At 40.3% G+C, this 21,689-nt stretch overlaps 1 protein-coding gene across 6 annotated transcripts in view; it reads right to left on the bottom strand.

Annotated features, from left to right (window-relative positions):
* The window catches only part of ATXN1 (ataxin 1), a 462,258-nt gene that overhangs the window by 275,806 nt on the left and 164,763 nt on the right, over positions 1-21,689 (bottom strand). For all 6 annotated transcript variants that reach the window (XM_031935685.1, XM_031935684.1, XM_031935686.1 and 3 more), the window contains one exon: positions 8,900-9,027. The gene's annotated coding sequence lies outside the window, so the exon portion shown is untranslated. The remainder of the gene's footprint in view (positions 1-8,899; positions 9,028-21,689) is intronic.

Here is a 21,689-nt window from a genome sequence, read left to right as displayed (position 1 = left end):
GAATGCACATACAAATAAGCTCTTACGCACACAGATTCACCCCCATGTTCGCATGCATTTATAAACACAGCTGGCCCCACCCCTGAGCATGCATGGAGTATACACAAACAGCAAACAGGCCAGTTGACTTCCTTTCGTTAACTTTTATAGGAGATTAAGATAAAAAGCTAAAAAAAGACAAGTAGACACTTCATGGAGCCTGTGATTAAGAGAGAAGCTAATGAGACAGATGGGCTGATGCATAAAGGGAACTTCAGCACACCAGCCCACACTCAGTAAAGATTTACCGCGCTCCACCGTCTCCATTTCAAGTCTTCATCACATATGCTACTTACGTTACTCTTGTCTCCAGACCACAGACACTCCCCACTTTTCTCTGCCCAGACCTCCCTAAATTAGGATTATTAAATGACACAAGATAGCAGTCTTCTGCTTTAATGCTGTTTACTCACAGGCAATATTTACTATAAAATCATGTGGTTTGGCCAGGCATGGTGGCTCATGTCGGCAATCCCAGCACTTTGGGAGGCCGAGGAGGGTGGATCACCTGAGGTCAGGAGTTCGAGACCAGCCTGGCCAACATAGTGAAACCTCATCTCTACTAAAAATACAAAAATTAGCCAGGTGCGGTGGTGCACACCTGTATTCCCAGCTACTTGGGAGGCTGAGGCGAAAGGACTGCTTGAACCTGGGAGGCAGAGGTTGCAGTGAGCCAAGATCATGCCATTGCACTCCAGCTTGGGCAACAGAGCAAGACTCTGTCTCAAAAAAAAGGAAAAAAAAAATCATGTGGTTTACAGCTTAACAGAGAGTGGACAATTCTGTGACAGGGCTCACCAGAATATTTTTGGAAAAATTCTGTAAACATAGAAGAATTTCTGGGCCAGAAAAACGAGGAACAGAAAAAATAATTCATATGAATGTTTAAACTTTTATACAATAGATTTTGCCTCTGATATGATTGGTTCTCTAAGCTATTACCACGATTACTGTCTCTAAGAGCTCACTCCATGCCATAAGAAACTGCAGAGTTATAGAAATAGCACATGTAGAGGGCTCTACAATTTACAAAACATTTTCAATGCATTATCTCATTTGATCACCACAATACCCCTGTGAGACAGATATTATAATTATCTCTATTTTATAAAGATGGAGGGAAAACCCTCAGATTTTGAGTGATTTCCCTAAGGTCACAAAGCTGATGAGCTGCAGAACTGAGATTCAAAACTAGAATTTCTGATATTGTATCTCATTTTCTCCCACTACATTAATTTTATTAAATTTTTCTTGAATTCATTTTTGGTTCTATTCTGTAATAGTAGACTATAAATTCTGCTCATTACATAAATATTTTATGTGCTTCTAAATGAAACTAACTCTTTAATCCCTAAATGTTTTTGGTAACGTTCTCTTTTCTGGTTAAACTAAAATGCCCAGGTTCCTTTATCATCTGCTTTCTTCATTCCCTGCAATCTTCCATTTGAGAGATCTGATGTTCCATTATCTGAAGATCTGACGATTTCTAACTATGTTGACAAATCTTCCTTTTGCCTTTTAAAAACTGTTGCTGCACATATTGCTCAGTAGCTTTCAATTTTATCCACCATGACTTCCATGCTCATATCCTAATATTTATCACAATGGCTACCCCATTTCAGAAAATCTGAAGAGTTCTACATTTGTATTCAACCACATTTACTTCTCGAATCTTCCTTCTCGGTGACTGTTATTACCAAGATCCTGGAATTAAACAGAAGAGTTTTCCTTTCTGGTCAGTCATCCTTTCAGAGCCAGCCCAACGGGTGCTTTAACATCACTCATTTTCAGCTGAGTACTTTCTGATGTTATAAAATGCTTACCTACAATGCTATCTTATGCAGGGGGCAAAAGGAAGAGGTAGCTTTAAAAAGATCCGTTTATGTGCCAACACAGCCTGATAACTATAGACTAGTAGGAAAAAGAGGAAAAAAAATCACAAGATGATAGCTCAATGGGACATCAGACAAGCCCCCCTTTTTGGGGTATGCGTAGGGGATTCTTGACTATGGTCACTATATTCCAGCAGTGACACAAGTTAGAGGTTCTGGGACTGAAGTCCACATTGTCTAAACAGGAGAGTCAGACTTTGGGGCAAACAATCCTCCCGTCTTATTGCCCAATTCCACTTTCCCTGCCGTTTTAATGGGATTATTTTGGAATCTGCTATTTCTGTCTCACTCCTTTTCCCAAAACTGTCATATAAGTACTGCAGCTCGACTACTTCACAGCTGCCAAATTTCACTCCAGAGATGGCTGTATTTCAGTGGCAAGTGAAGTGATGATCCCTCTGTGTCATCGAAATACTCAGTTAAGGGGTTAAGCATCTGGCAGAGGGTTGCCTTTGTGCATGAACGGAGTGCTTTTGTTTTGGTTTGTTTTATTGTCTACCCTGGAGAAGGAGGTCATTAGCTCCACCTGAGCATGATGGAAGACACACACCAAAAAACACTCTACGCAGATACTAAAATGCAAGGGGAAAACACAAACAGTGACTGCTTTTCATAGGTTCTTTTCCATAGGGACTTCAAAGTCTTAAAGCATCAAGGTTGCAAAATGATGGTAATTTTTAGAGGTGGAAGAAACCTCTGAGAACAAAGCACTCATGTTACAGATGGGGAACTCGGAAGCACAGGGTCACTGAGTATCTTGTTCAAAGTCCCCCTGATTCATTCCCAAGTCCAAGGGCGTTTCGCTTGAATTTTGAATTTAGCTTTATCTGCAGACACACTCAGAGTATCACATCTCTGTCAGTCAAGTCAAGCACAGACCCAGCTTCTAGCACATGGCATCAGCATTGAATTTCTTGTTTTGTTTGGGTATGTTTATTTGTTTAGGTACTCAGGAAAACCATCAGGAAAAAAACAGGGTGTTGAATAGAAGGGGAACAGAGCACAGTAGATACAGCAGCAACAAATGTTTATTGGGCATTGACTATGTGCCAGGCCAGGCATTGCTCTCAGGTTTATATGTATACAATTCTCACAGTGCTCTGTGGCTCCCATTTTAAAGAGAGAGAGAGAGAGAAAGAGAAGAATGATTATTTAGGAAGAGAAAACAAGAGAGACAGAATATAATTGCCAACTCAAAAAAAAACTACCTTCCCAAATTTTACTAAAACATTCAGCAAAAATCTAAAAAAATACCAGTGATATACTTGTCACTTATTCTGAAGAGATGATCCTTCTTAATACTACTTGGCATATAGCTGTTTCTTGCTAATAAAAAAAAAAGTACTCCCAAGATGTTCTGTATATTATTTTCAAATCTTACAACAGTTGTTTCAACAATCAGTGAATGAATGATTCACTACTGAACACTGATGAAATGAGAAGCACTAATGATATTCAGGGAGCACAGGTCTTGAGTTAGGGAGAAAAGGAACTGAATGTTCATTTTCTCTTCCACCTCTAAAGACTATAACATTAAAAGCTCTCATATCTCACATTCCTGAACTTAGAAAACATATTTAAATGCTTCATTTCATTTGATAACCTCTAAGAGAAAAAAAACAGTGATTTGAAAAGTATCATAGAATACTGTCATTTTGATAAAGCTACATGAAAGTTGGATTTCTACCTCCAGTTTTGCCCACACTTTGAGTAGTATGGTTTGCCAACATTGAAGGCAGCATTAGTGTACCAGGGGAAGGTCTGAGGAGCAGTCTGCTTTAGGGTGGCAATAAGAAAGACAAAATTGTAAGCTTTGGTATCAACCATTTTCTAATGGGTTTTAAGAGTAAACACAGATGACGGAATAGTCTACCTTATTTCATGACAGTTATTACAATTATGTGAATATTTCCATACTGACACCAGAAATCATATTATTTATAAAACTTTCAAAGAATAAAATGCTTCATACGGAAGCCTGGTAAGTTATTTTAAAACTTTAAAGTACTCCAAAATAGTTTAAAACTTATGCCTACACATAAAACACAATATACTCTTGAATCTTTGACCCTACATTTTTCATTTTTCCTAAAAAATTCATTAAATGTCTCAAAATAATGCCTTTACCCAAACTGCCTATGAATTATGGAGGCTATCTACAGATTGAAGGAAGGCTGGGAGAAAAGGGAAGGGCATATTTATGCTGAAAGATAAATTTTGGGGAAGTCTGTATTTTAAATACTTAGTATCAGTAGGAGTTTCTTAACCTTAGAGATGTACATTTCAACCTTTTGCCTTTTCCTTTTCAACCTTATGATATAGATATAGTCGAAGGGTTGAGGGGACTCACATCCCTACAGTTTTTCTTGTTGGGTTTCTGTAGGATAAAGGAAACATTTCCAAAGAGCTGAGGGGCGGGGTGGGTTACATACGGTGCCTGAAGGGGAAAAGACCCCAGGTTCCAGAATGCAGTGTGTGTGTGTGTGTGTGTGTGTGTGTATGTGTGTTGGATAGGTGTGAGTGGATGGGGAGTAGGGGATGAAACAGACAACCAAACTGGACATGTTAAAGAAAGAAGAAAACATCTGGGTAGAGTACGTGGTGGATGGTTGAGGCCCCGAAGAGAGCAGTTGACCAGGGAGGCAAAAAAAAAAAAAAAACAAGTTCGTCAAAGACAGTAAATCCAAAGCTAAAAATGCAGCCTTTACCAAACACAGGTCAAGGCCTAAGGAGATAAAAGAAATCTCTGAGCAGATCCTGTTATTTAAGAGACCACTAAAAGCACCCAGGAATGTAGGGAGGAAGGTAAGAAGAACCACAATCCCACAAACAATGCTGAGTGGAAGGGTACCAAACAGTAAAGAGGTCAAGATGTGACAAACGGAGGGGCTGTTATTTAGATCTGGAAACTAAAATCCGTTTAAAGTGAACTAAAGAAAGTTAATTATGCATGTACACAAAAGGTAGGATTAATTATATAATTAATCTCACTCTCTGAGATGAATTATAATGGGTAAAGTAAGAAAAAGGATACGGTTAGTAAGAGAATAAGGTACATGTATTCTGATGAACCTCAATGCTTCCTTTGGGTGGTTAAAAAAATCACCATACTGTGATAAAGACAGGGTGACGTCCATCTTTCTAACATGTTTGTATAGTTATAAAAAGTAAAAGATTCATTTCACGATTTCTTAAGGATATGGACTGTCAATAAGATGTATCATTTACATTACCTAAATTGAGAGATCAGTAGTCCTACGATCTTTCCTGGCCCCAGCAACTGTGCATTCGAGGGGCATTTGTCAGTATGCTTCTCTTTTTACCTTCTTCATTTCCCAACCTGGTCCAGCCGTCAACAATCACAACCTCATTGTCAGTCCCCGACTATTCTCTGGTTCTTCCTGTTCTATACCTTCCAGATCAACAGGTCTTTCTCCAGTTTCCAATTTCAGATGCACTCCATACCTCTTTTTGGAATGGTCCAGTTCATCTCCCCTATTCACCCAAACCAGCTACGATGGTGTTGACTGTATCTCCCTGAGGACTGTAAACTCAATTAGGGCCAGTCTCATGTCTACCTTGTTTTCCTCCATTATCTTCAGTGAACTGCCCTATACTGGAACATAGTGGCCCCTAAAAAGGCCTTTGCTAAATTAATAAATGAGTGATGAATGACTGAATGGGATTAAAATTAAAGACCTTGTCTCAGTTTCTCACAACTCAAAAGTTGTGCTTTAACTTTGTGCTGGCAAAATCCTAAGGCACCCCAAAGTCTCCATGGGACTTTGCGAACTGAGATTTCAACAATGATTCTGCCTGGTCTTGCAGATAGGTCTTGTACGTGAATGCAGAAATGGTTTGGGCAACCATGTGTAGTACATGGAAACAACCAAAACCTGCTAACCACAGATCTGAGGTTGCAGCACAATGAATATGGTTAAGTATTTCCCACTCTCCTGCCTCCCTAGAGAAATTTATTCTGGTAAGCCCTTGACAACCAACACGTCTGCATTTCTGCACACCAGTCAGCGATCTACAGCAAGAGAATCCTTTCTTCCTCTCTGAGTCTCTATTGATTTTGTAGTTGGGAGGAAGCTAAGTGCTATTCAAATACCAAATGTTCCATATGGTAGTGTTATTACCATTCCCACTACCATTACATGAGGCCCTCTACCTACACTCACGAAGTGCCTCATCAGAATCTGGCAGAACATTATGAACTCTTTTCCTGACCTATATTTGCAAACACATTTGTTGTCCTCTCTCCCTCTATGAACTTATTAATTTTGTTGAAATAATATACATGTGTGTATAAATCTAAGTTTTGTTTTCTTATTCATCCTCATAGTCACTTACAGGGGAATGATTTATGACATATTAAGGAGGTATTCTTAAGCTAACATGTCTTAATTAGAAATTCAGATATTCCTCTTCTGCTGAGAAATACAGAGCTGTTCAAATTAGACCAGAAATTAGGGCCAAAACGAATGCAGCCTCTATATACACAAGCTCATTGTAGGGTAACCAGTGAAAGGCAGAGGCTGAAGACACACAAGTCATTCTGTGTTTGTCTCCTTCATGCTAAATGATTCTTTGACCGCTTTTGCTTTCACTTTTCAACGTTATGATGGAGCCAAAGGGTCAAGAGATTCACAACCCTATAGTCTTCCCCTTCCTTCATCTGTAGGATAAAGCATGCATTTCCTAAGAGCTGGGTGTAGGGGTCTCTTCATCTACCTTCTCTTTCATTTATTTAGTGAAATGAAGCTTATTTAGTAATGACGGAAAGAGATGAGCCAACTAGGGCAGCTCACATATGGTGCCAGACGGTGAGGGACTCTCTCTGTGCCCAAGGCACTTGCTGTACCACAGGAACTAGGCAGCCCCGGGTGGGAAGGAAGTTCTGCTCTCAACCAACGGCTGCTCCAAGGGTGCCCCCAGCCAGGTGATCCAGACAGCCATGGTTTCAAAGCTCTGTGAAAAATGGGTGTCTGACTTGAAGACTTCAATCAGGCAGTCTCTCCAGGACTGGGATTACTCTGCTAATACAAATTAAAGCCATTCAGAAGTATGCTAAACCCTTTTTTAGATACTACAGGAGGATGAAAAGAGGGAGGAAAAAGAAGCAAAGTAATTTTGCAAGATTAGGATTACACTGTGGTTTATGCCAATACCTTACATTTGTTTACTTCTATATTGATCATTTTCTCAGATGATTAAATACTCCTGAAATAGGAGCTTTAACGATTTTAAACATGCATATATATTATTTGCAGCGACACCCAAGGGAGAAGGGTACTATTATTATCCGAATTTTACATGCAAAGTGACTTGCCCAATGTCACACTTCGAAAAAACAGCAGAGCTGGAATTTGAGCCCAGGCAGCCTGAAGCTTGCAGTCTTATCTACTGTGAGCTACAGCTTTTCCATCATATGGCACTAACATAGTTATATTTAATCATGTTCCCGATATTGGACATACACACACACACACACACACACACACACATATACAGGCATATACATATTTTTAAACTAATGAGCAGTATAACTTCAGATACACGTCTAATAAAGATTTTTTTATTAAATACCTTTTTACTCTTTTTAAGAAATGAAACATTATGCTTTCCACTGAAAAATGATTGCTATCTAGTGATTTCATAGTTGTCTAAAAATACTTGGCCAGAAAGGAAGAACTTAAAATTCCCTAGGACCCTTCCACTCCTTCTGGATTTAATATTATTTCTGAAATGTCGAAATCTGGTAAGTTTCAAGGATGCTACTGTCTAATGGAGGAAGGTTCTACAAAACAATACAATTTACTTACAAATGACCCCCCCCACCCCCAAACCCAAAATACATGGAAACACCATTTTGCATAATCAGTCAGCAAAAACTCCTTTTGTTTTCAAAATTCCCAGCATTGGAAAATTGTATTAAGTAGACACTCTCATAAACTGCCTCTGGAAATACAAACTGGTATGACTTTACTGGAAAGTAATTTGGGAACAAGTTACCAAAAGCCATAAAACTTGAAAACTCTTACATTTACCAGTGTGCTGCTAAGAAATTAGCCTAAGGAAATAATTTGTAATGGGAACTAACACAGAGATATAAGAATATTTTTGGCACCATTAAAGCAATAAAATGGCTGGGCATGGTGGCTCACACCTGTAATCCCAGCACTTTGGGAGGGTGAAGTGGGAGGACTGCTTGAGGTCACGAGTTTGAGACCAGCCTGGGCAACATGGCAAAGCCCCTTCACTATTAAAAAAAAAAAAAAAAGTTAGCCAGGTGTGGTGGCATGCACCTGTAATCCCAGCTATTAATACTTGGGAGGCTGAGGTGGGAGCGTCACTTGAGCCCTGGAGGCAGAGGTTGCAGTGAGCCAAAATCATGCCACTGCACTCCAGCCTGGGTGACAGAGTGACACCCTATCTGAAGAAAATAAAAAGGCAAAAAATTAGAAATGAATAACTGTCCAGTTAGAAGGGATATAAATTAAATAAATTTTAGAATATTTACTCAATGGTATACTATATAATCATTAATAATTATACTGTAGAAAAATATCTGTTGCTATGAAAGATGTTCAGAATTACATTGTTAAGAGGAACAATACTCTTAATAATCTCTAGTACTTCTACAATCTCTACTACCATTTGATGTTCGTCTCTCCAGGTGAATTTATAAACACTGCCTTCAGAATTATCAGCAATGCTTTGTCATCTATCCTAACTAGTGACCTCAAAATAAGTAGAAGTTACTTCGTTTCCCACAAAAAAAGCAAGGGTTCCATTTTTATAAAAGAGACAGTAGGGAGAAATGGGGTCTACGTGAATAGATACATGTTTATGTTGTATGTGTATGTTTGTGTAACCAGGTATGTATATACCCCCACCACTATCTTGGGGAGTTTACAACTCAGTGATAATTATTTTCCTTTAAAGATTTTGGAGATGTTTACCTGTACCATGTGCTTTCATCACAATGGAGAAGCATAAGCTATCAGTTCCTTGCAGCGGATCTTTTCACGAAGATTTTGCTTGGGTAGAAAGGGTGGCAGTGGAGAATCTCAATGTAAAATGCCTAGACCTGTAATTATAAAAACAATATTCCCACTGAGTTAAGGCAGCTTCTGTGGTCTTCATTCACATTTGCTGATGTCACAGAAACGGGAAACATCATATTGCATAATCTCTCTCACACACACACACACACACACACGATTTTTAAATCACAATGTCAAAAACTCAGCAGGCAGAGACACCGCAGGTTCCTATCCCCAGAGATGAGTGGGTTCTGGCCAGGAGTTGCTTCCCACCCCGTCTCCTCACCTTAGGGACACCACTATCAAAATAACCCTGCTCCTGCCCCTCCTTCTCTGCTTAATGATTCTAAGATTTGTAAGAAATAAAAAGCAGTCAGTTCTTCACAGAAAATGTCAGAAACAATGCTGAATTTGATGCTCTCTTTCTCTAAGACTCCTTCTAGCCACAAAATTATGCAAATTCAGTGCATGTATTTACCATTCTGGCCTGACTTTCACTTTTGAAACTACACATGCCTCTTTGTTAATAACTCAGTTAAGACATGGTATCAGCGATGGCCAAGGTCATCACGAACATTGATTAAACATTTACTATGTTCTGGGCCCTGGGCTAAGGGTTTTACACACATTGCCCCACTCCATTGCAGTCTGTGAGGTGGCCAGGAATCATGATTACCTCTGCATTATTGACAAGAAAACTGAGAGGAAATACAGCCAATAGATGTTAAAGCCAGTACTTAAGCCAACTGTTCACAGAGGTCATGCTTAGGATTCTGGTACTATACCATCTCTTCAAAGCTGATCTTGCTATCAACACTTTTGTAGTTTGTATTAAAACATATCGGGGCGGGGCGTGGTGGCTCACGCCTGTAATCCCAGTACTTTGGGAGGCTGAAGTGGGTGAATCACAAGGTCAGGAGATCGAGACCATCCTGGCCAACATGGTGAAATCCCATCTCTACTAAAAATACAAAACTTAGCCAGGCATGGGGGTGCACGCCTGTAATCCCAGCTACTGGGGAGGCTGAGGCAGGAGAATCACTAGAACCGGGAGGCGGAGTTTGCAGTGAGCTGAGATCATACCACTGCACTCCAGCCTGGTGACAGAACAAAACTCTGTCTTTAAAAAAAAAAAAGTATCAAATCAATATCACCTCATTTTCCCCAGAGGGTTATGTCGCCTAAGTCGTAAAATTACTATCATTTGTTTTGGATTTGACTGTACTTTGATTTTAATTCCCAAGCTCAACTAAAACCAACATGTTCATATTTCAATTGAGTGTAAGTTTATGGTTATTTTAGTAAATTAAAAATGCTAAGTAATCCCAAATCCAGATGTCAACACACTAAGCAGAAACCTAAAATCCACATCCTGCCTAAGTGGCTACATTTCATTAGAAACAAGTCAGATGATAACATCAAAAGGCATGTGTGAATTCCAAAGTAAAGATACAAAAATGAAGAGAGGAATTTCTATAGCTAATACAGCCATATCTTAAAAAAACACTTAAACACGTTTACCTGTTTACAAAGTCTACATAGTAATACAGATCTTAGAATCACTGCAACACAAAATGGATATGAGCATATCAAGAAATCAACAAAATTATGTATGGGTCCCACAATAACTCTCCTTTTGTATATGTGTAGGCATTTTTTTGCACTATCTTGGTTATGCCTCTGCCTTTGCATATGACACTCCCTTTGATTAACAGGCCTTGCCCCTCCTTGCCATTTAGAAAATTCCTACTCATTTTTCAGCTGGACGTGGTGTCTCACGCCCGTAAATCCAGCACTTTGGGAGGCCAAGGTGGGAGGATCACCTGAGGTCAGGAGTTCAAGACCAGCCTGGCCAACATGGTGAAATCCCGTCTCTACTAAAAAAAATAAAAAAAATTAAAAAAAAAATACAAAAACTAGCCAGGCATGGCAGTGGGTGCCTATAGTCCCAGCTACTTGTGAGACTGAGGCAGGAGAATCGCTTGAACCCGGGAGGCAGAGGTTGCAGTGAGCCGAGATTGTGCCATTGCACTACAGCCTGGGTGTCAACAATGGAACTCTGTCTTAAAAAAAAAAAAAAGAAAAGAAAAGAAAAGAAAATTCCTACTGATTTTTCAAGGCCAACCTTGAGCTTAAATTCTACTGTGATGTCATCCCCATCTATCCCCTAATGTTTTCTGGAAATCTAAGCAGAATAGATTCTGCCCTCCCCTATGTTCCCTAGCTCAGCGATGGCACCAACATCACTCTGACGTCTTCCTCTCTCAAATTATGCCCCATATTCAACCGTGCAGCCATACTCCTCAACTCCCTCCGCTCCCCCTCTGCACCACGCTGGCTCATCTGGACTCTTTCCCTGGCCCCCTAACATGTCTCCCCATGTCTACCCTGCCACCCCACTGCCTTCCTTGGTTCCTGCCTAAGGCACTGCAGTGGCTTTCCATTTCTAAACATGGCCCCAAAAACCTGGTGTGGTCCAGCCCCTGCATTCTCTTCCAACTTGCACTACAGCTTGATTGGCTTCCTTTCAATTCCTTAAAAGGACCTTGCTTTCCCAGGCCTTAAAGCCTTTGCACATGACTTCCTCCTTGCTAAGACTTCTCCTCAGATCACCCACCCCTTCTATCAAACAACCTTGTATTCTTTTCTCCTTCAGCTCTCAGCTCAGTCCTCTTCTCAAGGGAACCTTCCTGACTTCCCCAGCCTGGTCACTACCTCCTGTGACACACTTGTATGGAATGACCCTCCCTGGTTATAGTCGTCATTTTGTAACTTTTACATTTTCTGGTTGATTCATTGATTAATGCTTGTTTTCCCCCATGAATCAATAAACTCCAGAAAGGGAGAACCGTGTCCACTCTCACCCCTCCTTTCATCGTCGGGATTCAATGGAGAGCTCTGCACATTACGGGCACTCAGTAAAATCTGCTGAGTGAATAAATGAGCCAAAGAAGGAGGGAGGGAGAAAGGGAGGGAGGAAGGTGGGAAGAAAGGATGGTCATCCCTTAATCATACTGATTTACCTAGTGCTGATTGGACTCATTTGTAGATCATTTTCCAGCACACAGAGTATGACATCTACATTCCTTTGGATAACATGCAAGGCTCCTTGAGCTCTGACCCCAGCCAGGCGGGTCTCTCCTCTCGCTGCACTTGACCCTCAGCACCTCCAAGTCCCTCCCTGTAGCTCCCTGACCCCAACTTGTTTCCCTCATCTCCACACCCTTCTCTCTTCCATTCCCCCCACACATCTTTTCAAACTCACTCAGTCTTCAAGTCTCAGGGCTGGGGCCGCTTTTCTGTGAAGAACTCCCTGACACCTTCAGGGAAGTGGGGGCCCTTTTCCTTCATTTTTCTACAACCCCGTACGTTTCCCTATTAAAGCAATTATATTTTCCTGTACTTGTTCCTCAACCAAGTCCATCTCTCCCACTACAACCTAAGGCCCTTAAAGGCAAGAAAGAGGTATCCCCTCATCACGGTACCCCAGAGTTTCATACAGCAGCCTGGCACATAAATTGTTGATAAATATTGGTTGAATTAATTAACAAAATAAATAAATAATGTGTGTATACACACACACATATTATATATCTACATTTATATATTATATATACACACTTATATATTATATATACATCACACACATACACACGTTTCATACTGCAAAGTTCCAGAGCTGGGCATTTGAAATATACGATTAATAGAGAATATTATCATGAAGTGTGGTAAGGCATAATGATTACAAATTCATCTGTGAAACGGGCTAATAACACCTACCTCACAGGGTTGTGATGAGAGTTAACTAAGCTACATAAGTAAAATGTTTAGCACAGAACTCAGTATACTGGAAGCACTCCATAAATATTAATTGTACAGCCATTATCACTATCATTATTGTTGGGGCAACTAAGCTGAATTTACAACTCATGGGTAAAATGCAGCAGTTTTATTTGCCAGCATTTTTCATATTAAAGAATTAATTAGCATTAGCACCTGTGTAAGGACATAAAATGCCTAGAAAGGAGCTCAGAAAATCAAGGATAAAGAAGAGTCTTATTCGTTACAGCTGAAGGACAAATGATTGTTTCGCTAATCTGTGATATATGTGTGGAGGTACCAAAGCATCAACAGCAAAGCATTTCTGTACAAAAATTATCTATGAAATCTAAACGACAGAAACAACACACATTGCCATTCAAGTGCTGTAAACATTCAGCTGACATAATTATACTTACTATAAACTATTGCTTTTGCTAAAAAAAAACAAGTTAGAGATACATATTCATCCACTTCTGTTAATTACTGGACAGAGTAATGTGACTTCATAAATAAACACTAAGGATTTGACTAATGAATATGCCACAAAATGTCTGAATAGGAAGTACGTTTCATATGTGGTCTATTAGATGCTATTCTAATTTAGAATTGCAGAAATTTAATGAAATAGACTGCAAACAGGAAAACAGAGGCAACAGTATTTTGCAACGCATTTTGGAAAAAAAAAAAAAAAGAATGAATTGTTTACAAATGCTACCAGTACATAGTTGAACAGAATGAACTGGTAATAGTTATTTTACGAAGCAACTTATAATTCTGCCCTATGTTGCTTTTCTCTTGCATATTGGCCAAATTTAAATAATGTATATTAGCGTTTTCTATATTAAGTTATACTGAAATATAAAGTACTATCATTATTACATTTTGAGATTTCTATTCTCGATTCCATTTATCACTGATAAAAGATAAAACCCCAGAGCAAATCATATTTATGACTGAGGCTTTTCCTCAGAGATACTAGAGTTATAGGGGAAGTATAAAAATACTAAATTCATAACATTCTTTTTTTTTCTTTTGTTGAGACAAGTTCTCATTCCATTTCCCAGGTTGGAGTGCAGTGGTGTGATGACAGCTCACTTCAGCCTCAACCTCTCAGGCTCAGTGATCCTCCCACCTCAGCCTCCTGAGTAGCTGAGACTACAGGCACATGCCACCATGCCTGTCTAATTTTTAATTTTTTTTTTTTTTTGAGGTTTAGTTTCACTCTTGTTGCCCAGGCTGGGGTGCAATGGTGCGATCTCTGCTCACCGTAACCTCCGCCTCCCGGGTTCAAGCGATTCTCCTGCCTCAGCCTCCCAAGTAGCTGGGATTACAAGCATGTGCCACCACACCCGGCTAATTTTGTATTTTTAGTAGAGATGGGGTTTCTCCATGTTGGTCATGCTCGTCTCAAACTCCCGACCTCAGGTGATCCGCCCACCTTGGCCTCCCAAAGTGCTGGGATTACAGGCGTGAGCCACTGTGCCTATTTTTTAAATTTTTTAGTAGAGACAGGGTCTTGCTGTGTTGCCCAGGCTGTACTCAAACTACTGGTCTTTAGCAGTCTTCCCACCTAAGCCTCCCAAAGTGCTGGGGCTACAGGTGTGAACTACTGTGCCCAGCTGTAACCTATTCATTTCCCAAGAGCATATTAAACTCCTTTTAAATTGAATTATGACTCTATTCCCTGGCCACAGCTACTGACCAGTTTACTGTAAGTATATGGTTCTTTGCAACATAATTAAAATGAGACGGTAGAATAGACAAAGCCAAAAAAGTCTTAATTCGATCATTTTTATTCAAATTCCCTATTAATTTCATTATCATGATGCTTATGTTTATGTCATAACATCTGATGGAATCTTAGTAATATAAGGCAAAATTTTCATTCGTTATACTGGTCCTTCAATCAGGGATGTCCTCACTCATTCAAGCATTGCTCTTCCTTTAAGATTCAGCTCGATGTCACTTCCTTTGTGACATGCTCCCACACATATTGTATTTTTCCTGCTGTGTAATGATCTGTCTCCCTTTCCAGACTGTGAGCTCCTTAGGGGATCCAACGAGGTCTTTTTATTTTTCATAACAACCTGCACAGTTCTTTGCACAGAATATACACTCAGTAAATACTGGTTTGATGTGTGGGTGATTACACACACTTTGACTATGGTAAAAAGGCCACTAATTGTGATTTCAAGTTAAAGGTTAAAGCCAAAAAAAAATTCATTTTTTAGTGAAATGAAACTCTTAGCGTTTTCACTTCCAGATGCATCAGCATTACATAAAAGATGTTGAAACTATTTTAAAAAATAGTCATGCTGCACATTTTCCTGTCTGAGAATTAGTCTGAAAATACCAAATTCCCCAGGGGCCCCTGGGTGTTCTAAAGACAAATGTTCAGTTAGGTATTGATTCCATGCACTCATTTAATGGAAATCCGGAGTAAGACTCAACTCCCCACCACCAGCCTGTCACTCATTATTCTGCTCAGCTGTTGCAGAATAAGCCACGATTCCCGAGAGAACTCTGCCCACCCCACCCAGTACTGGCCAGCACTTCAGTGATGAATCCCAGCAGCAGAGAATTTCAGTACTCAAAACAGCAGAACATCAGTCCCAACTTACATTTTCCACATCCACTGTCATTCTTATTCCCACATGGGCTTATTTCTCACATACCCGCCTTTAATTTTTCAAGACTGAACCTTTGAGCCCGTGACAGTGTGCCTGGCTGCTTAACATATTACATCATCACGCACATGCGGGACTTCTGCCTCACTTCAGAAGGCCACGTGCTGCTAAGAAGAGAAGGGTGGGCAGCAAACGAACAGGTTTCTCATAATATCCCACCCAGGCCCACAGTCAGAAGTATTAGTCACTGTTGGGACAATGAATATGAGTTTTCCAAGAGGTCACCAAACCTTTATTTGATGGATTTTCTTTCCTCCATGCCCCAAGATTTTCTAGGCTTTATGGTAGGAAGCCCTATACAGAAAGCTCCCACATCTCCTAGCTGATTCTGTGTCTGGAGTTGGTTCCTTCCGGTGGGTTCCTGGTCTCGCTGACTTCAAGAATGGAGCTGCGGACCTTCTCCATAAGTGTTACAGCTCTGAAAGATGGCATGGACTCAAAGAGTGAGCAGCAGCAAAATTTACTGTGAAAAGCTAAAGAACAAAGCTTCCACAGCTGGAAGAGAAACTGAGCAGGTTGCCGCTGGTGGCTACTGGAGGGGGAAGGGGCAGCTTTTATTCCCTTATTTGTCCCCCTCCCAGTTTCTGTCCTATCAGAATGCCCTTTTCTTAATCCTCCCCATGATTGGTTACTTCTACAATCCTGCTGAATGGTCCATTTTGCTGAGCACTGATTGATCCACTTTACAGAGCACTGGATTGGTCCATTTTACAGAGTGCTGATTGGTACATTTTACAAATCTCTTGCTAGCTACAGAGCACTGATTGGTGCATTTTTACAGAGCACTGATTGGTGCATTTACAAACCTCTTGCTAGCTACAGAGCACTGACTGGTGCATTTTTACAGAGCACTGATTGGTGCATTTTACAAACCTCTTGCTAGCTGCAGAGAACTGATTGGTGCATTTTACAATCCTCTTGAAGACAGAAAAGTTCTCCAAGTCCCCACTGGACCCAGGAAGTCCAGCTGGTTTCACCTCTCAGTTCGACTCAGTAGTTACTGTCAGCCTCCCACTAAAACCTCCGCCACTCAAGGAGTGACACTGTCAGAAGCAGACCTTCTAATTACTCCTGTGTGATCTCAAGTCCCCTCCCTGGGGACTACGAAAAGAGACTGTTAGGAAATAGAGATGGAAAAAACAAGCAATAATTCTGACTTGTGCTATCACTTTAAAAATATTTCTATTATGCAATGTTTGTAACCTACAAAAGAAAGCATTAACATGTACATAACCTGTGAAGCATAATAATAAAATGAACACCCACACAACAACCACCCTATGTGAGAACTAGACATTTAGGGGTATTTTGATGCATCTACCTGTTTGCTATTTCCCTAAGCCATCCTCCTGCCTTCTCTCCAGGGGTAACCACTATCTTAAATTTTCTATCTATCACTCTCTAAAATACATGGTTTAATTGTGCTTGATTTTAAACTTTATAATACTATCGTACTGTATATAGTCTTCTGTGACTAGTTTTTTTCACACAATATTGTTTCTAAGATTTAGCCATGTTGTTGCAGGTAGTTACCATAGTTCCTTCACATTCACTGCTGTATAATATTCCATTCTGTGAAGAAAAAAAATTATATATATGTATGTATGTACGTGTGTATGTGTGTGTGGATATATATATAAAAAGGTTCTCAATAGACTAATATATGTATTAGTCTGGAGAGATAGAAGCTAATACATATATTACTGCAATTATTACACATATTAGTCTATTACATATTAGACTAATATATGTCTATGGAGATAGAAGCTAATATACATACTAGTCAAATTATTATACATATTAGTTTAATTATTATATATTAGACTAACATATATTAGTCTCCAGGGATAGAAACTAATATATATTAATCTAATTAATATACATATTAGTCTAATTATTATATATTAGACTAATATACATATATGTTTATTGATGACCTTTAAAGTGCTTTCAGCTTCCTTTTTTTTTTTCTATTGGAAACAATGCTGTGTCCATTAGGAACAATATCCATCCGCATAAGTTTCCCTGGGTTATTGCCTAGGAATGGGTCTATGAATATTTGCTGTTACACAATAGTGCCAAATTCTTTTCCAAAATGACTATATCAACCTACACTCTCACCAGCAGTGCACCCCACCATTTTTAAAAACTGATAAACCATTTTAGAATCAAGAGAGAGATCTATTTGTGCTAAAGTTGGTGTTTCTACTTTACAGGCTGATATTCCTTTTTTAAAAAAATTTTTTGAGACGGAGTCTCACTCTGTCACCAGGCTGGAGTTCTGTGGCACAATCCTGGCTCGCTGCAGCCTCCACCTCCTGGGTTCAAGTGATTCTCCTGCCTCAGCCTCCCAAGTATCTGGGACTATAGGTACGCAACATCACCCCCACCTAATTTTTGTACTTTTAGTAGAGACGAGGTTTCACCATGTTGGTCAGGATGGTCTGGATGTCTTGACCTCGTGATCCGCCTGCCTCGGCCTCCCAAAGTGCTGGGATTACAGGTGTGAGCCACCGTGCCCGGCCTATAGGCTCGAATTCTAAATATCCATAAAGAAATAAGCATCCTGTCCCTCTCTCTCACATTGGTGAGTTTATACTTTGTTCAGCACTAAGCATAACAAACAAGAGTTATTTCCTAAGATGATGGTTACTTTACCATCTTCAAACATGGCATTAACTAATGACTTAGATTGGACTAAGGGTTAATAATTTAAAGACTCCCCATGACCTAGTCATTCAATTCTTAAGGTGGGTACCAAAAGTATACAAAAATGCCCTAGTGTACATGAAGTGCCAGGGGCCAAAACCACCCACTTAGAACAGGAAATCACATACAAATGTAAGTACCTCAAGCTTGTGAAATTGAGAGACTTCTTTATTTCCTTCACTATTAGAAGCAGAGGAAGAGAGGGCTGAAATAGATGGGGGGAAGACTTAGCTTTTATTTTAAAATAGCAAAATCGAAAAACTTTGTAATTAAATTTTGCCAGACTTAGGCTTAAAGGAAAATGATTCTTTCCTCTCCAAAAGACTAAGGTCAGAGCTTAAGACTCCTAAATCTTCAGTACTGGCTCAAAAGGTGAGCTATGAATTGGCCAGTTCTTCATCATCCCCCTACATATACCTATAGATCTGTTTGGGCATAAGTATAGAATTGGCAAATACAGGGTATGAGAAGAGGGAACAATAAAATGGACAGAATGTGGTATTGTTCAGATGTTAAGAAGTGGCAGGAAAACACCACCGCTGACGCTGAAATTAATCTGGAGGGGAACTAATCCACCTTCTTTAACACAAGTAGTGGAGACCAGGGCAACAGTCTGTGAAACACGGTCAGTGTGTTCTTTCTCCATTATGGTCTCTTTCTTACTGGTTAACTCCAAAAAGCAAGGACATGGCTGAAAGGCAGGCAGTGAGGAGAAAGGGAGGAATGAGAGGCTTTCACCTGTTACAAAGGAATGAGAGGCTTTCACCTGTTACAAAGTTCTCTGGAAAACGGAATGTTGACACAAAGTAAAACAAGCAAAATATGCTATTAGTGCCTGTTAAGTCACCTTTTTGAGATTTTTTGGTGACTATCAGTGAAGTCTTATGCCTCTTATTAAATTCTCACACTGTTTTAATTAAGTAGGGCCTTATTTTAATCACACTGGTGGTGCCTTCTCGTTTTAAGCTAGTGAGCTGGAACCCAGCCAGGCAGTGTTAAAAAGGAGTGAGAGACTTTCCTTCTTCATCAGCGAAGCTTTTGGAGCCCTCTTTTTTGTTGTTTTTCATTTTTTTAGAGACTGAATCTCACTCTGTCACCCAGGCTGTGCAATGGCACAATCATAGCTCACTGCAGCCTCTAACTCCTGGGCTCAAGCAATCCTCCTGCCTCAGCCTCCAGAGGAGCCGGGACTACAGGTGCACACCTCCATGCTTGGCTAATTTTTACTTATTTTTTGTAAAGACAAGGTCTCTATCTTGCCAAGGCTGATCCTGAACCCCTGGCCTCAAGCAATCCTCTCATCTTGGCCTCCCAAAGTGCTGGATAACAGGTGTGGCCACCATGCCCAGCCTCAGACCTCCTTTTCTCTCCTAGCCAAAGCCTGGTAAACAAAGTGAGCTGATTTGCACATCTAAAATCGGGTGCTGGATGCCTGCAAATATGATAGGGAAATATGTATTTGGAACCTCAGGTGAAACCCCAGCAAAAACATTAAAATCATCACATTTTAAGGGAGCCCTTTGTAATGCTGATATGTAAAGATCCCATTAAAACATAGTCATTCTCCACAACTACAAAAATCTTTTATTTAAAAATGACTTTGGATTCCTATGTTATGTTAAAAGTACGTTGGGCATTTTATCCAGTGACTTAGATTATCCTTTCAGGAGAAATACTGTACTTCATTGTAAGTCCTTAATGAGGGACTAATTAGTCCTTCCCCTCCACTTTAAATTCCTCTGGGAAATGAGGTCAGAATCCACTTCCCACCCAAAGCACCTCATGGAGGCTGCATCAAATACTACAGCAGCATTTATCAAAGGGGGGCCCTTTCCAAAGGCAAGATCGGTATAAGAAGAAATCTTCATCAAGGGCCATGGCTTCCACCAACAGGCACAGAACACAAAGAAGCTCAACATTTATTATAAAATCGGGCACAGGAGCTGTTGAAACAAGCTGAAGCACCCACCCACATATTCATCTCAGCAACTCTCTCCTTTACCTACTGCCACAGGGACAGCCTTCCTGCTCCCTGACTGGGTGTTTCGCTGGCTGTGCACTCACCTGCAGGGCGCAGGGTGCCCCACCTGCTCCATCTGCCTCATGCACTCAGAGGGGAGTGCCACTGCTCTGGGTCACCAGCCCGCTCTGGCTCTGCCGCAGTCTCCCAGGGGCTTAAGCTCCTACTCCTTCTACTGGAAGGATGGCGAGCAAATTAGAGGTTATAAACACCTCCGGTGCAAGGAGGAGAATTCCTTTGGGCTTTGTAAGGGAACTTCGTCAGTCGCAAGAATCTCTGGGGTATAAGACGTAGGTACATGCTCACCCTTGCCCTTTGTCCCTGTCAGGCATGTGTGGACCACACCTTTTTCTGGCCACAATTATGGCAGAAATGCCCATCCAGGAAAATGCTGCTTCAGATATTCAAAGAATGCCTCACCTGACAGGGGTGCCCTCTCTCACCACCCCTATTCAACATAGTGTTGGAAGTTCTGGCCAGGGCAATCAGGCAGGAGAAAGAAATAAAGGATATTCAATTAGGAAAAGAGGAAGTCAAATTGTCCCTGTTTGCAGATGACATGATTGTATATTTAGAAAACCCCATCGTCTCAGCCCAAAACTTCCTTAAGCTGATAAGCAACTTCAGCAAAGTCTCAGGATATAAAATCAATGTGCAAAAATCACAAGCATTCTTATACACCAATAACAGACAAACAGAGAGCCAAATCATAAGTGAACTCCCATTCACAATTGCTTCAAAGAGAATAAAATACCTAGGAATCCAACTTACAAGGGATGTGAAGGACTTCTTCAAGGAGAACTACAAACCACTGCTCAATGAAATAAAAGAGGACACAAACAAATGGAAGAACATTCCATGCTCATGGATAGGAAGAATCAATATCGTGAAAATGGCCATACTGCCCAAGGTAATTTATAGATTCAATGCCATCCCCATCAAGCTGCCAATGACTTCCTTCACAGAATTGGAAAAAACTAAAGTTCATGTGGAACCAAAAACGAGCCCGCGTTGCCAAGTCAATCCTAAGCCAAAAGCTGGAGGCATGAAACTACCTGACTTCAAACTACACTACAAGTCTACAGTAACCAAAAGAGCATGGTACTGTTACCAAAACAGAGATATAGACGAATGGAACAGAACAGAGCCCTCAGAAATAACACCACACATCTACAACCATCTGATCTTTGACAAACCTGACAAAAACAAGAAATGGGGAAAGGATTCCCTATTTAATAAATGGTGCTGGGAAAACTGGCTAGCCATATGTAGAAAGCTGAAACTGGATCTCTTCTTTACACCTTACACAAAAATTAATTCAAGATGGATTAAAGACTTAAATGTTAGACCTAGAACCATAAAAACCCTAGAAGAAAACCTAGGCTACCATTCAGGACATAGGCATGGGCAAGGACTTCATATCTAAAACACCAAAAGCAATGGCAACAAAAGCCAAAATTGACAAATG

This window comes from Piliocolobus tephrosceles, chromosome 5, assembly GCF_002776525.5.
Source record: "Piliocolobus tephrosceles isolate RC106 chromosome 5, ASM277652v3, whole genome shotgun sequence".
Taxonomy (NCBI): Eukaryota; Metazoa; Chordata; class Mammalia; order Primates; family Cercopithecidae; genus Piliocolobus; species Piliocolobus tephrosceles.
This window is presented reverse-complemented; position numbering and strand designations above follow the sequence as displayed.